Source organism: Leptodactylus fuscus, chromosome 10, assembly GCF_031893055.1.
Source record: "Leptodactylus fuscus isolate aLepFus1 chromosome 10, aLepFus1.hap2, whole genome shotgun sequence".
NCBI classification, from domain to species: Eukaryota; Metazoa; Chordata; class Amphibia; order Anura; family Leptodactylidae; genus Leptodactylus; species Leptodactylus fuscus.
In genome coordinates, this window is record NC_134274.1 from 86,502,303 (window position 1) to 86,518,722 (window position 16,420).

Consider the following 16,420-nt stretch of genomic DNA (forward strand, 5'->3'; position numbering starts at 1 on the left):
CTCAGGCATCCATTGTGGCCCAAAAAATAAAAAAAAACTATATTTGGTATTGTCCCATCTGTAACCGCTCGCGCTATGAAACTGCCGCACCGTTTAACCCTTACAGCAGACAATGTAAAAAACTAAAAAAAAAAAAAAAAAAGGGTAAACACGCCGGAGCGGGAGTCGGGACTTACGGACATAGATAGGTTGCGATGAGAAGTCTGATCCACCTACCTGCTGATCCGGCAGGACATGGAGACCCTCCTGGGGACATGTGAGGCCTCCGGATCCATCTGCAGGACACAGATATATAATCATATATCATAGAAGAGGCACTCCACTATCTCATGGAGAAGCTGGGCCGCCATTTTCTGAGATTTACATCGAGTGAGAAATTTACATCATCTTGTCCTGGGGTTGTTTTCCATCTACACATAGGTATGTGCACGCTGCTCCGGAGGAAGAGACTGGAGCACTGTCCGTACCATATACCAGCCATAATACACGTCCTCCGTACACCGCTGCTCCCTCACTGTATATTGCTGCTCGCCCTCCGTATATTGCTGCTCGCCCTCCGTATATTGCTGCTCGCCCTCCGTATATTGCTGCTCGCTCTCCGTATATTGCTGCTCGCTCTCTGTATATTGCTGCTCGCCCTCCGTATATTGCTGCTCACCCTCCTTACACCGCTGTTCGCCCTCCGTATATTGCTGCTCGCCCTCCGTATATTGCTGCTCGCCCTCCGTATATTGCTGCTCGCCCTCCGTATATTGCTGCTCGCCCTCCGTATATTGCTGCTCGCCCTCCGTATATTGCTGCTCGCCCTCCGTATATTGCTGTTCGCCCTCTGTATATTGCTGCTCACCCTCCGTATATTGCTGCTCGCCCTCCGTATATTGCTGCTCGCCCTCCGTATATTGCTGCTCGCCCTCCATATATTGCTGCTCATCCTCCATATACTCCTGCTCGCCCTCCGTATATTGCTGCTCACCCTCCGTATATTGCTGCTCGCCCTCCGTATATTGCTGTTCGCCCTCTGTATATTGCTGCTCACCCTCCTCACTCTCCGTATATTGCTGCTCGCCCTCCGTATATTGCTGCTCGCTCTCCGTATATTGCTGCTCACCCTCCGTATATTGCTGCTCGCCCTCCGTATATTGCTGCTCACCCTCCGTACACTGCTGCTCGCCCTCCGTACATTGCTGCTCGCCCTCCGTATATTGCTGCTCGCCCTCCGTATATTGCTGCTCGCCCTCCGTACACTGCTGCTCGCCCTCCGTACATTGCTGCTCGCCCTCCGTATATTGCTGCTCACCCTCCATATATTCCTGCTCGTCCTCCGTATAGTGCTGCTCGCCCTCCGTATATTGCTGCTCTCCCTCCGTATATTGCTGCTCTCCCTCCGTATATTGCTGCTCGCCCTCCGTATACTCCTGCTTGCCCTCCGTATATTGCTGCTCACCCTCCGTATATTGCTGCTCGCCCTCTGTATATTGCTGCTCGCCCTCCGTATACTCCTGCTTGCCCTCCGTATATTGCTGCTCGCCCTCCCTATATTGCTGCTCGCCCTCCGTATATTGCTGCTCGCCCTCCCTATATTGCTGCTCACCCTCCGTATATTGCTGCTCGCCCTCCGTATATTGCTGCTCGCCCTCTGTATATTGCTGCTCACCCTCCTCACTCTCCGTATATTTCTGCTCACCCTCCATATATTCCTGCTCGCCCTCCCTATATTGCTGCTCGCCCTCTGTATATTGCTGCTCACCCTCCTCACTCTCCGTATATTGCTGCTCTCCCTCCGTATATTGCTGCTCGCCCTCCCTATATTGCTGCTCGCCCTCCCTATATTGCTGCTCGCCCTCCCTATATTGCTGCTCGCCCTCCGTATATTACTGCTCGCCCTCCGTATATTGCTGCTCGCCCTCTGTATATTGCTGCTCGCCCTCCGTATATCGCTGCTCACCCTCCGTACACCGCTGCTCCCTCACTGTATATTGCTGCTCGCCCTCCGTATATTGCTGCTCGCCCTCCGTATATTGCTGCTCGCCCTCCGTATATTGCTGCTCGCCCTCCGTATATTGCTGCTCGCTCTCCGTATATTGCTGCTCGCCCTCCGTATATTGCTGCTCACCCTCCGTATATTGCTGTTCGCCCTCCGTATATTGCTGCTCACCCTCCGTATATTGCTGCTCGCCCTCCGTATATTGCTGCTCGCCCTCCGTATATTGCTGCTCGCCCTCCGTATATTGCTGCTCGCCCTCCGTATATTGCTGCTCATCCTCCATATACTCCTGCTCGCCCTCCGTATATTGCTGCTCACCCTCCGTATATTGCTGTTCGCCCTCTGTATATTGCTGCTCGCCCTCCGTATATTGCTGTTCGCCCTCTGTATATTGCTGCTCACCCTCCTCACTCTCCGTATATTGCTGCTCGCCCTCCGTATATTGCTGCTCATCCTCCATATACTCCTGCTCGCCCTCCGTATATTGCTGCTCACCCTCCGTATATTGCTGTTCGCCCTCTGTATATTCCTGCTCGCCCTCCCTATATTGCTGCTCTCCCTCCGTATATTGCTGCTCTCCCTCCGTATATTGCTGCTCGCCCTCCGTATATTGCTGCTCGCCCTCCGTATACTCCTGCTTGCCCTCCATATATTCCTGCTCGCCCACCCTATATTGCTGCTCGCCCTCCGTATATTGCTGCTCGCCCTCCGTATATTGCTGCTCTCCCTCCGTATATTGCTGCTCTCCCTCCGTATATTGCTGCTCTCCCTCCCTATATTGCTGCTCGCCCTCTGTATATTGCTGCTCGCCCTCTGTATATTGCTGCTCACCCTCCTCACTCTCCGTATATTGCTGCTCTCCCTCCGTATATTGCTGCTCTCCCTCCGTATATTGCTGCTCGCCCTCCGTATACTCCTGCTTGCCCTCCATATATTCCTGCTCACCCTCCATATATTCCTGCTCGCCCTCCCTATATTGCTGCTCGCCCTCCGTATATTGCTGCTCGCCCTCCGTATATTGCTGCTCGCCCTCCGTATATTGCTGCTCGCCCTCCGTATATTGCTGCTCGCCCTCCGTACACTGCTGCTCGCCCTCCGTATATTGCTGCTCACCCTCTGTATATTGCTGCTCACCCTCTGTATATTGCTGCTCGCCCTCCGTATATTGCTGCTCACCCTCTGTATATTGCTGCTCACCCTCTGTATATTGCTGCTCGCCCTCTGTATATTGCTGCTCGCCCTCTGTATATTGCTGCTCGCCCTCCGTATATTGCTGCTCGCCCTCCGTATATTGCTGCTCACCCTCCTTACACCGCTGCTCACCCTCCGTATATTGCTGCTCACTCTCTGTATATTGCTGCTCACCCTCTGTATATTGCTGCTCGCCCTCTGTATATTGCTGCTCGCCCTCCGTATATTGCTGCTCGCTCTCTGTATATTGCTGTTCGCCCTCTGTATATCGCTGCTCACCCTCTGTATATTGCTGCTCGCCCTCCGTATATTGCTGTTCGCCCTCTGTATATCGCTGCTCGCCCTCCGTATATTGCTGCTCATCCTCCATATACTCCTGCTCGCCCTCCGTACATTGCTGCTCGCCCTCCGTATATTGCTGCTCGCCCTCCGTATATTGCTGCTCTTCCTCCGTATATTGCTGCTCGCCCTCTGTATATTGCTGCTCGCCCTCCGTATATTGCTGCTCGCCCTCCGTATATTGCTGCTCGCCCTCCGTATATTGCTGCTCTCCCTCCGTATATTGCTGCTCGCCCTCTGTATATTGCTGCTCACCCTCCTTACACCGCTGTTAGCCCTCTGTATATTGCTGCTCACCCTCCTCACTCTCTGTATATTGCTGCTCGCCCTCCGTATATTGCTGCTCACCCTCCGTATATTGCTGCTCGCCCTCCGTATATTGCTGCTCGCCCTCCGTACACTGCTGCTCGCCCTCCGTATATTGCTGCTCGCCCTCCGTATATTGCTGCTCACCCTCCTTACACCGCTGCTCACCCTCCGTATATTGCTGCTCACCCTCTGTATATTGCTGCTCACCCTCCGTATATTGCTGCTCACCCTCTGTATATTGCTGCTCGCCCTCCGTATATTGCTGCTCGCCCTCCGTATACTCCTGCTTGCCCTCCATATATTCCTGCTCGCCCTCCCTATATTGCTGCTCGCCCTCCGTATATTGCTGCTCGCCCTCCGTATATTGCTGCTCTCCCTCCGTATATTGCTGCTCGCCCTCCGTATATTGCTGCTCGCCCTCCGTATATTGCTGCTCGCCCTCCGTATATTGCTGCTCTCCCTCCGTATATTGCTGCTCTCCCTCTGTATATTGCTGCTCGCCCTCCGTATATTGCTGCTCACCCTCCGTATATTGCTGCTCGCCCTCCGTATATTGCTGCTCGCCCTCCGTACACTGCTGCTCGCCCTCCGTATATTGCTGCTCGCCCTCCGTATATTGCTGCTCACCCTCCTTACACCGCTGCTCACCCTCCGTATATTGCTGCTCACCCTCTGTATATTGCTGCTCACCCTCCGTATATTGCTGCTCACCCTCTGTATATTGCTGCTCGCCCTCCGTATATTGCTGCTCGCCCTCCGTATACTCCTGCTTGCCCTCCATATATTCCTGCTCGCCCTCCCTATATTGCTGCTCGCCCTCCGTATATTGCTGCTCGCCCTCCGTATATTGCTGCTCTCCCTCCGTATATTGCTGCTCGCCCTCCGTATATTGCTGCTCGCCCTCCGTATATTGCTGCTCGCCCTCCGTATATTGCTGCTCTCCCTCCGTATATTGCTGCTCGCCCTCCGTATATTGCTGCTCTCCCTCCGTATATTGCTGCTCGCCCTCTGTATATTGCTGCTCGCCCTCCGTATATTGCTGCTCGCCCTCCGTATATTGCTGCTCGCCCTCCGTATATTGCTGCTCGCCCTCCGTATATTGCTGCTCTCCCTCCGTATATTGCTGCTCGCCCTCTGTATATTGCTGCTCGCCCTCCGTATATTGCTGCTCGCCCTCCGTATATTGCTGCTCGCCCTCCGTATATTGCTGCTCGCCCTCCGTATATTGCTGCTCGCCCTCTGTATATTGCTGCTCACCCTCCTTACACCGCTGTTAGCCCTCTGTATATTGCTGCTCACCCTCCTCACTCTTTGTATATTGCTGCTCGCCCTCCGTATATTGCTGCTCACCCTCCGTATATTGCTGCTCGCCCTCCGTATATTGCTGCTCGCCCTCCGTACACTGCTGCTCGCCCTCCGTATATTGCTGCTCGCCCTCCGTATATTGCTGCTCACCCTCCTTACACCGCTGCTCACCCTCCGTATATTGCTGCTCACCCTCTGTATATTGCTGCTCACCCTCCGTATATTGCTGCTCACCCTCTGTATATTGCTGCTCGCCCTCCGTATATTGCTGCTCATCCTCCATATACTCCTGCTCGCCCTCCGTATATCGCGGCTCACCCTCCATATATTGCGGCTCACCCTCCATATATTGCTGCTCGCCCTCTGTATACGGCTGCTCGCCCTCTGTATACGGCTGCTCGCCCTCTGTATACGGCTGTTCTTCTTCATCCACAACTTCTACTTTAATATCAACCACATCTCCGTCCTGTATCAATAAGCAGATCATATAGTAAGAGCCGAGAGCAGAAAGGATTAGGAAACAGAAAAAAGTGCGGACCGGAAGAAAACGCCATCGCTATGGTGAGGCCTCCGATATTCTATATGTATCTTCCATAGACACCTACAGTGTTGGCCAAAAGTATTGGCGCCCCTGCAGTCCTGTCAGATAATCCTCGGTGTCCCCCAGATAATGATTACACAGCACAGACTCTTATATAGTATATAAGTGACACAGGGTATATACAGTATAAGTATCGCCCCCTGCAGTCCTGTCAGATACTCCTCGCTGTCCCCCAGATAATGATTACACAGCACACACTCTTATATAGTATATAAGTGACACAGGGTATATACAGTATAAGTATCGCCCCCCCCTGCAGTCCTGTCAGATAATCCTCGGTGTCCCCCAGATAATGATTACACAGCACAGACTCTTATATAGTATATAAGTGACACAGGGTATATACAGTATAAGTATCGCCCCCTGCAGTCCTGTCAGATAATCCTCGCTGTCCCCCAGATAATGATTACACAGCACAGACTCTTATATAGTATATAAGTGACACAGGGTATATACAGTATAAGTATCGCCCCCTGCAGTCCTGTCAGATAATCCTCGCTGTCCCCCAGATAATGATTACACAGCACAGACTCTTATATAGTATATAAGTGACACAGGGTATATACAGTATAAGTATCGCCCCCTGCAGTCCTGTCAGATAATCCTCGCTGTCCCCCAGATAATGATTACACAGCACAAACTCTTATATAGTATATAAGTGACACAGGGTATATACAGTATAAGTATCGCCCCCTGCAGTCCTGTCAGATAATCCTCGCTGTCCCCAGATAATGATTACACAGCACAGACTCTTATATAGTATATAAGTGACACAGGGTATATACAGTATAAGTATCGCCCCCCCCTGCAGTCCTGTCAGATACTCCTCGCTGTCCCCCAGATAATGATTACACAGCACACACTCTTATATAGTATATAAGTGACACAGGGTATATACAGTATAAGTATCGCCCCCCCCTGCAGTCCTGTCAGATAATCCTCGGTGTCCCCCAGATAATGATTACACAGCACAGACTCTTATATAGTATATAAGTGACACAGGGTATATACAGTATAAGTATCGCCCCCTGCAGTCCTGTCAGATAATCCTCGCTGTCCCCCAGATAATGATTACACAGCACAGACTCTTATATAGTATATAAGTGACACAGGGTATATACAGTATAAGTATCGCCCCCTGCAGTCCTGTCAGATAATCCTCGCTGTCCCCCAGATAATGATTACACAGCACAGACTCTTATATAGTATATAAGTGACACAGGGTATATACAGTATAAGTATCGCCCCCTGCAGTCCTGTCAGATAATCCTCGCTGTCCCCCAGATAATGATTACACAGCACAAACTCTTATATAGTATATAAGTGACACAGGGTATATACAGTATAAGTATCGCCCCCTGCAGTCCTGTCAGATAATCCTCGGTGTCCCCCAGATAATGATTACACAGCACAGACTCTGTATATAGTATATAAGTGACACAGGGTATATACAGTATAAGTATCGCCCCCTGCAGTCCTGTCAGATACTCCTCGCTGTCCCCCAGATAATGATTACACAGCACAAACTCTTATATAGTATATAAGTGACACAGGGTATATACAGTATAAGTATCGCCCCCTGCAGTCCTGTCAGATAATCCTCGCTGTCCCCCAGATAATGATTACACAGCACAGACTCTTATATAGTATATAAGTGACACAGGGTATATACAGTATAAGTATCGCCCCCTGCAGTCCTGTCAGATAATCCTCGGTGTCCCCCAGATAATGATTACAAGCACAAACTCTTTGGTAATATCTTCATTTATTTTCTTGCAATTAAAAAACACAAAAGAGAATGAAAAAAAAGTCACATCATTGATCATTTTACACAAAACTCCAGAACTGGTGCAGACAGAAGTATTGGCGCCCTCAGCCTAATACTTGGTAGCACAATCTTTAGACACAATAACTGCGCACAACCGCTTCCGCTAACCAGCAATGAGTTTCTTACAAGGCTCTGCTGGAATCTTAGACCCTTCTTCTTTGGCTCCTGCTCGCGGTCCCCCCTGAGATGTGAAGGGGGCCTTCTCCAAACTGCCACCAAGAGATCTCTCCCCCTCCCCCACAGGTGTTCTATGGGATTCAGGGCTGGACTCATTGCTGCCACTTTACAAGTCTCCAGGGCTTTCTCTCACCACCATTTTCTAGTGCTGACCTGAAGTGTGTTTTGGGTCCTTGTCCTGCTGGAAGAGCCCTGACCTCTGAGGGAGACCCCGCTTTCTCACACTGGGCCCTACATGATGCTGCACAATGTGTTGGTCGTCTTCAGACTTCATAATGCCATGCACACGGTCAAGCAGTCCAGTGCCAGAGGCAGCAAAGCAACCCCAAACCATCAGGGACCTCCGCCATGTCTGACTGTAGGGGGCGTCTTCTTCTCTTTTTCCCTGTAATCTCTATGTTGAGGCCTTTTCCTACTTTTGTCTCCTCTGACCAGAGAACATTCTTCCAGAACGGTTTTGGCTTTCTCAGGTAAGTTTTGGCAAACTCCAGCCTGGCTTATGTCTCTGGGTAAGTAGTGGGGTCTTCCTGGGCCTCCTACCATACGGTCCCTTCTCATTCAGACGCTGACACTGGATAGTATGGGGTGACACTGTTGTACCCTCGGACTGCAGGGCGGCTTGGACTTGTTTGGATGTTAGTCGCGGTTCTTTATCCGCCATCCGCACAATCTTGTGGTGAAATCTCTGGTCAATGTTTCTTTTGCGTCCACATCTAGGGAGGTTAGCCACAGTGCCATGGGCTTTACACTTCTTGATGACACTGCGCACGGTAGACACAGGAACATTCAGGTCTTTGGAGATGGATTTGTAGCCTTGAGATTGCTCAGGCTTCCTCACAATTTTGCTTCTCAAGTCCTCAGACAGTTCTTTGGTCTTCTTTCTTTTCTCCATGCTCAATGTGGTCACACAAGGACACAGGACAGAGGTGGAGTCAACTTTAATCCATTTCAACTGCCTGCAAGTGTGATTTAGTTATTGCCACCACCTGTTAGGTGCCTCAGGTAAGTAACAGGTGCTGTTAATTACACAAATTAGAGAAGCATCACATGATTTTTCAAACAGTGCCAATACTTTTGTCCACCCCCCTTTTTATGTTTGCTGTGGAATTATATCCAATTTGGCTTTTTGACAATTCTTTTTGTGGTTTTCCATTGAAGACAAATTAAATGAAGAAAATACCAAAGAATTTGTGACTGCAATTATTATCTGGAAGAACACGAGGATTATCTGACTATACGTTTGGCCAACACTGTATAATAATACTGGACTCAATGGCTCTTACAGCTCATATACAAAGCCTACCAAACTGGTGAGACCTCCGCAGAACCTACCTGGTCTTCTTCTGGACACCCGGGGGTATACAGAGGACGGGGACATCTCTCTGGGGGGTTTCTGTCACTGGATCCACCTGTAGGACACACACAGTGACTAAATACATTGTGTATATGTGAGTTTCAGATGATGGGGGGGATCTAGGGGCCCCTCCATACTGCTCTCTACCATCTCTCCTCTTACCTGGTGATGTGGGGGGTCAGATGATGGGGGGGGATCTAGGGGCCCCTCCATACTGCTCTCTACCATCTCTCCTCTTACCTGGTGATGTGGGGGTCAGATGATGGGGGGGGGATCTAGGGGCCCCTCCATACTGCTCTCTACCATCTCTCCTCTTACCTGGTGATGTGGGGTCAGATGATGGGGGGGGGGGGGATCTAGGGGCCCCTCCATACTGCTCTCTACCATCTCTCCTCTTACCTGGTGATGTGGGGGTCAGATGATGGGGGGGATCTAGGGGCCCCTCCATACTGCTCTCTACCATCTCTCTTCTTACCTGGTGATGTGAGGGTCAGATGATGGGGGGGATCTAGGGGCCCCTCCATACTGCTCTCTACCATCTCTCCTCTTACCTGGTGATGTGAGGGTCAGATGATGGGGGGGGGGGGGATCTAGGGGCCCCTCCATACTGCTCTCTACCATCACTCCTCTTACCTGGTGATGTGAGGGTCAGATGATGGGGGGGGGGATCTAGGGGCCCCTCCATACTGCTCTCTACCATCTCTCCTCTTACCTGGTGATGTGGGGGTCAGATGATGGGGGGGGGGGGGATCTAGGGGCCCCTCCATACTGCTCTCTACCATCACTCCTCTTACCTGGTGATGTGAGGGTCAGATGATGGGGGGGGGATCTAGGGGCCCCTCCATACTGCTCTCTACCATCTCTCCTCTTACCTGGTGATGTGGGGGTCAGATGATGGGGGGGGGGGATCTAGGGGCCCCTCCATACTGCTCTCTACCATCTCTCCTCTTACCTGGTGATGTGGGGGTCAGATGATGGGGGGATCTAGGGGCCCCTCCATACTGCTCTCTATCATCTCTACTCTTACCTGGTGATGTGGGGGTCAGATGATGGGGGGGGATCTAGGGGCCCCTCCATACTGCTCTCTATCATCTCTCCTGTTACCTGGTGATGTGGGGGTCAGATGATGGGGGGGGGATCTAGGGGCCCCTCCATACTGCTCTCTACCATCTCTCCTCTTACCTGGTGATGTGGGGGTCAGATGATGGGGGGGGGATCTAGGGGCCCCTCCATACTGCTCTCTACCATCTCTCCTCTTACCTGGTGATGTGGGGGTCAGATGATGGGGGGGGATCTAGGGGCCCCTCCATACTGCTCTCTACCATCTCTCCTCTTACCTGGTGATGTGGGGGTCAGATGATGGGGGGGGGATCTAGGGGCCCCTCCATACTGCTCTCTACCATCTCTCCTCTTACCTGGTGATGTGGGGGTCAGATGATGGGGGGGGATCTAGGGGCCCCTCCATACTGCTCTCTACCATCACTCCTCTTACCTGGTGATGTGGGGGTCAGATGATGGGGGGGGGATCTAGGGGCCCCTCCATACTGCTCTCTACCATCTCTCCTCTTACCTGGTGATGTGAGGGTCTGATGGTCGTCCATCGTTCAGTCCACTACTGACCCCCTGACATTGGTGTTATTGGATACCTGTATGGCAGTAGAAGGGAGGTGATAGATAAGGGGGGGAGGTGGGGTTCTGTGGTCTGTACATGGGTAAATACCCGAAACGTACATCAGGCTTTTATTCTGCTGCCTTGGGACTAGTCATTGTTATTTTTGTATACAGGGGTTGATTTGGGACATTAAATCACCAGCAGGTCCTTATAGACGGGGGGTTTAATATCCCAAATAGCCCTGCTTTAACCCTTTCCCATCTGAAACATTTTTTCGGCAGTTCGTCACTTTTGATTTTTTTCCCGCCTCAGCCTTCTCTGTGCAGGAGGGATATTAGTACAGGGTATAACACAGCAAAGACCCCTGAGCCGCCGCCATACTTAAAATACCCAACATTGGCTGCCCTCTAATAATGGATGTCAGGAAGGGGTTAAAGCTGTCTGTGCCGGCAGAAGAGAAAGACAAACCGCGCAGCAGGCGCTTCTTATTATTACTCTATTTTTTCCTGTAAGGACACGATACGGCCGCGGAGTAAATGCTGCAGAGCTTATCTGGCTCCTCTAGGACCCAGCGGCTCCTGCACATCCAAGAACAAGACCTTACTCACATGGCCGTGTGGGCTCGGGCCAATCGCTCAGGTCTTACCGGCCCTTTTGCATCCGTTCTGCAGCCATTTATCCGTTTTTGGTGGCCAAGGGTCAATTGCAACTCCGCAGTGCCCCGAAAAGCCACCGACATCAATCTGATCAATTCCTGTTGGGTCTGTGTGTCCTTCATCCAGACACAGATACACTCCTATGAAAAAGTCTGGGCACCCCAACAGAAAAGTGACATTAATATTTAGTAGCTCCTCCTCCTTTTGCCTCTAGTCGCTTCCTGTAGCTGTTAATTAGTTCCTGGATCCTGGATGAAGGGATTTTGGACCATTCCTCTTTACAAAACAATTCGCGTTCCGTTCAGTTTGATGGTGGCCGAGCATGGACAGCCCGCTTCCAATCACCCCACAGATGTTCAATGATATTCAGGTCTGGGGACTGGGATGGCCATTCCAGAACATTGTAATTGTTCCTCTGCATGAATGCCTGAGGATTTGGAGCGGTGTTTTGGATCATTGTCTTGCTGAAATATCCATCCCCGGCGTAACTTCAACTTCGTCACTGATTCTTGAACATTATTCTCAAGAATCTGCTGATACTGAGTGGAATCCATGCGACCCTTAACTTTACCAAGATTCCCGGTGCCGGCATTGGCCACACAGCCCCAAAGCATGATGGAACCTCCACCAAATCTTACAGTGGGTAGCATGTGTTTTTCTTGGAATGCTGTTTTTTTTTGGACGCCATGCATAACGCCTTTTTGTATGACCAAACAACTCAATCTTTGTTTCATCAGTCCACAGGACCTTCTTCCAGAATGAAGCTGGCTTGTCCCAATGTGCTTTTTCATACCTCAGGCAGTGACGCTGTTTCTGGCGTGCTTGCAGAAACGGCTTCTTTCTCATCACTCTCCCATACAGCTTCTCCTTGTGCAAAGTGCGCTGTATAGTTGACCGATGCACAGTGACACCATCTGCAGCAAGATGATGCTGCAGCTCTTTGGAGGTGGTCTGTGGATTGTCCTTGACTGTTCTCACCATTCTTCTTCTTCTCTGCCTTTCTGATATTTTTCTTGGCCTGCCACTTCTGGGCTTAACAAGAACTGTCCCTGTGGTCTTCCATTTCCTTACTATGTTCCTCACAGTGGAAACTGACAGGTTCAATCTCTGAGACAACGTTTTGTATCCTTCCCCTGAACAACTATGTGGAACAATCTTTGTTTTCAGATCATTTGAGAGTGGGCTGTCCATGCTCGGCCACCAACTAACTGAACTGAACGTGAATGGTAAAGAGGAATGGTCCAAAATCCCTTCATCCAGGATCCAGGAACTGATTAACAGCTACAGGAAGCGACTAGAGGCAAAAGGAGGAGGAGCTACTAAATATTAATGTCACTTTTCTGTTGAGGTGCCCATACTTTTGCACCGGTCACATTTTGGTGTAATGCATATTGCACATTCTCTGTTAGTACAATAAACCTCATTCCAATCCTGAGATATTACTGTGTCCATCAGTTATTAGATATATCAGACTGACATGGCAAACACCAGAATATTTACAACTATTAATAGGGGGGCACTAACTTTTTCATAGGACGTGTAGAATATATAGAATGTATAGATAGGACTATTCTCTCCACCGATCTCTGGAGGAATCCAGGCGCACCCCATTGGGTTCTGCTCACATGGAAGAATTTGTGTGGATTAGGGGGCGGATTTTGTCCCTGTATCCGGAGCAAATTCCTCCCTAAATCCACCTGCGATTGTTTTCAGATGGGGGCAGAGATCACAGCAGGGCGCAGCCCCGGACTCCCTGCAGATTAGGGACATTCGCCCAGAAATCAGAGGATACGGGGCAGCTCTATGTGTGTGCGGAGTATACGGGGCAGCTCTATGTGTGTGTGCGGAGTATACGGGGGCAGCTCTATGTGTGTGTGCGGAGTATACGGGGGCAGCTCTATGTGTGTGCGGAGTATACGGGGCAGCTCTATGTGTGTGTGCGGAGTATACGGGGGCAGCTCTATGTGTGTGTGCGGAGTATACGGGGGCAGCTCTATGTGTGTGCGGAGTATACGGGGGCAGCTCTATGTGTGTGCGGAGTATACGGGGGCAGCTCTATGTGTGTGCGGAGTATACGGGGGCAGCTCTATGTGTGTGCGGAGTATACGGGGGCAGCTCTATGTGTGTGCGGAGTATACGGGGCAGCTCTATGTGTGTGCGGAGTATACGGGGCAGCTCTATGTGTGTGTGCGGAGTATACAGGGCAGCTCTATGTGTGTGTGCGGAGTATACAGGGCAGCTCTATGTGTGTGCGGAGTATACAGGGCAGCTCTATGTGTGTGCGGAGTATACGGGGCAGCTCTATGTGTGTGTGCGGAGTATACGGGGCAGCTCTATGTGTGTGTGCGGAGTATACGGGGCAGCTCTATGTGTGTGTGCGGAGTATACGGGGCAGCTCTATGTGTGTGCGGAGTATACGGGACAGCTCTATGTGTGTGTGCGGAGTATACGGGGCAGCTCTATGTGTGTGTGCGGAGTATACAGGGCAGCTCTATGTGTGTGCGGAGTATACAGGGCAGCTCTATGTGTGTGCGGAGTATACGGGGCAGCTCTATGTGTGTGTGCGGAGTATACGGGGCAGCTCTATGTGTGTGTGCGGAGTATACGGGGCAGCTCTATGTGTGTGTGCGGAGTATACGGGGCAGCTCTATGTGTGTGCGGAGTATACGGGACAGCTCTATGTGTGTGCGGAGTATACGGGGCAGCTCTATGTGTGTGTGCGGAGTATACGGGGCAGCTCTATGTGTGTGTGCGGAGTATACGGGGCAGCTCTATGTGTGTGCGGAGTATACGGGACAGCTCTATGTGTGTGCGGAGTATACGGGGCAGCTCTATGTGTGTGCGGAGTATACGGGGCAGCTCTATGTGTGTGTGCGGAGTATACGGGACAGCTCTATGTGTGTGCGGAGTATACGGGGCAGCTCTATGTGTGTGTGCGGAGTATACGGGGCAGCTCTATGTCTGTGCGGAGTATACGGGACAGCTCTATGTGTGTGCGGAGTATACGGGACAGCTCTATGTGTGTGCAGAGTATACGGGGCAGCTCTATGTGTGTGTGCGGAGTATACGGGGCAGCTCTATGTGTGTGCGGAGTATACGGGGCAGCTCTATGTGTGTGCGGAGTATACGGGGCAGCTCTATGTGTGTGCGGAGTATACGGGGCAGCTCTATGTGTGTGCGGAGTATACGGGGCAGCTCTATGTGTGTGCGGAGTATACGGGGCAGCTCTATGTGTGTGCGGAGTATACGGGGCAGCTCTATGTGTGTGCGGAGTATACGGGGGCAGCTCTATGTGTGTGCGGATTATACGGGGCAGCTCTATGTGTGTGCGGAGTATACGGGGCAGCTCTATGTGTGTGCGGAGTATACGGGGCAGCTCTATGTGTGTGCGGAGTATACGGGGCAGCTCTATGTGTGTGCGGAGTATACGGGGCAGCTCTATGTGTGTGCGGAGTATACGGGGCAGCTCTATGTGTGTGCGGAGTATACGGGGCAGCTCTATGTGTGTGCGGAGTATACGGGGCAGTTCTATGTGTGTGCGGAGTATACGGGGGCAGCTCTATGTGTGTGCGGAGTATACGGGGCAGCTCTATGTGTGTGTGCGGAGTATACGGGGCAGCTCTATGTCTGTGCGGAGTATACGGGACAGCTCTATGTGTGTGCGGAGTATACGGGACAGCTCTATGTGTGTGCAGAGTATACGGGGCAGCTCTATGTGTGTGTGCGGAGTATACGGGGCAGCTCTATGTGTGTGCGGAGTATACGGGGCAGCTCTATGTGTGTGCGGAGTATACGGGGCAGCTCTATGTGTGTGCGGAGTATACGGGGCAGCTCTATGTGTGTGCGGAGTATACGGGGCAGCTCTATGTGTGTGCGGAGTATACGGGGCAGCTCTATGTGTGTGCGGAGTATACGGGGCAGCTCTATGTGTGTGCGGAGTATACGGGGCAGCTCTATGTGTGTGCGGAGTATACGGGGCAGCTCTATGTGTGTGCGGAGTATACGGGGGCAGCTCTATGTGTGTGCGGATTATACGGGGCAGCTCTATGTGTGTGCGGAGTATACGGGGCAGCTCTATGTGTGTGCGGAGTATACGGGGCAGCTCTATGTGTGTGCGGAGTATACGGGGCAGCTCTATGTGTGTGCGGAGTATACGGGGCAGCTCTATGTGTGTGCGGAGTATACGGGGCAGTTCTATGTGTGTGCGGAGTATACGGGGCAGATCTATGTGTGTGCGGAGTATACGGGGCAGATCTATGTGTGTGTGTGCGGAGTATACGGGGCAGCTCTATGTGTGTGCGGAGTATACGGGGGCAGCTCTATGTGTGTGTGCGGAGTATACGGGGCAGCTCTATGTGTGTGTGCGGAGTATACGGGGCAGCTCTATGTGTGTGCGGAGTATACGGGGCAGTTCTATGTGTGTGTGCGGAGTATACGGGGCAGCTCTATGTGTGTGCGGAGTATACGGGGCAGTTCTATGTGTGTGTGCGGAGTATACGGGGGCAGCTCTATGTGTGTGCGGATTATACGGGGCAGCTCTATGTGTGTGCGGAGTATACGGGGCAGCTCTATGTGTGTGCGGAGTATACGGGGCAGTTCTATGTGTGTGTGCGGAGTATACGGGGGCAGCTCTATGTGTGTGCGGAGTATACGGGGGCAGCTCTATGTGTGTGCTGAGTATACGGGGCAGCTCTATGTGTGTGTGCGGAGTATACGGGGGCAGCTCTATGTGTGTGCGGAGTATACGGGGCAGCTCTATGTGCGTGTGCGGAGTATACGGGGCAGCTCTATGTGTGTGCGGAGTATACGGGACAGCTCTATGTGTGTGCGGAGTATACGGGGCAGCTCTATGTGTGTGTGCGGAGTATACGGGGCAGTTCTATGTGTGTGCGGAGTATACGGGGCAGCTCTATGTGTGTGCGGAGTATACGGGGCAGCTCTATGTGTGTGCGGAGTATACGGGACAGCTCTATGTGTGTGCGGAGTATACGGGGGCAGCTCTATGTGTGTGCGGAGTATACGGGGCAGCTCTATGTGTGTGCGGAGTATACGGGGGCAGCTCTA

General features: G+C 51.6%; 1 protein-coding gene across 1 annotated transcript in view; it reads left to right on the plus strand.

Moving 5' to 3' along the window:
• The window catches only part of LOC142219340 (uncharacterized), a 116,068-nt gene that overhangs the window by 88,671 nt on the left and 10,977 nt on the right, over positions 1 to 16,420 (plus strand). The gene's annotated exons all lie outside the window — the stretch shown is intronic.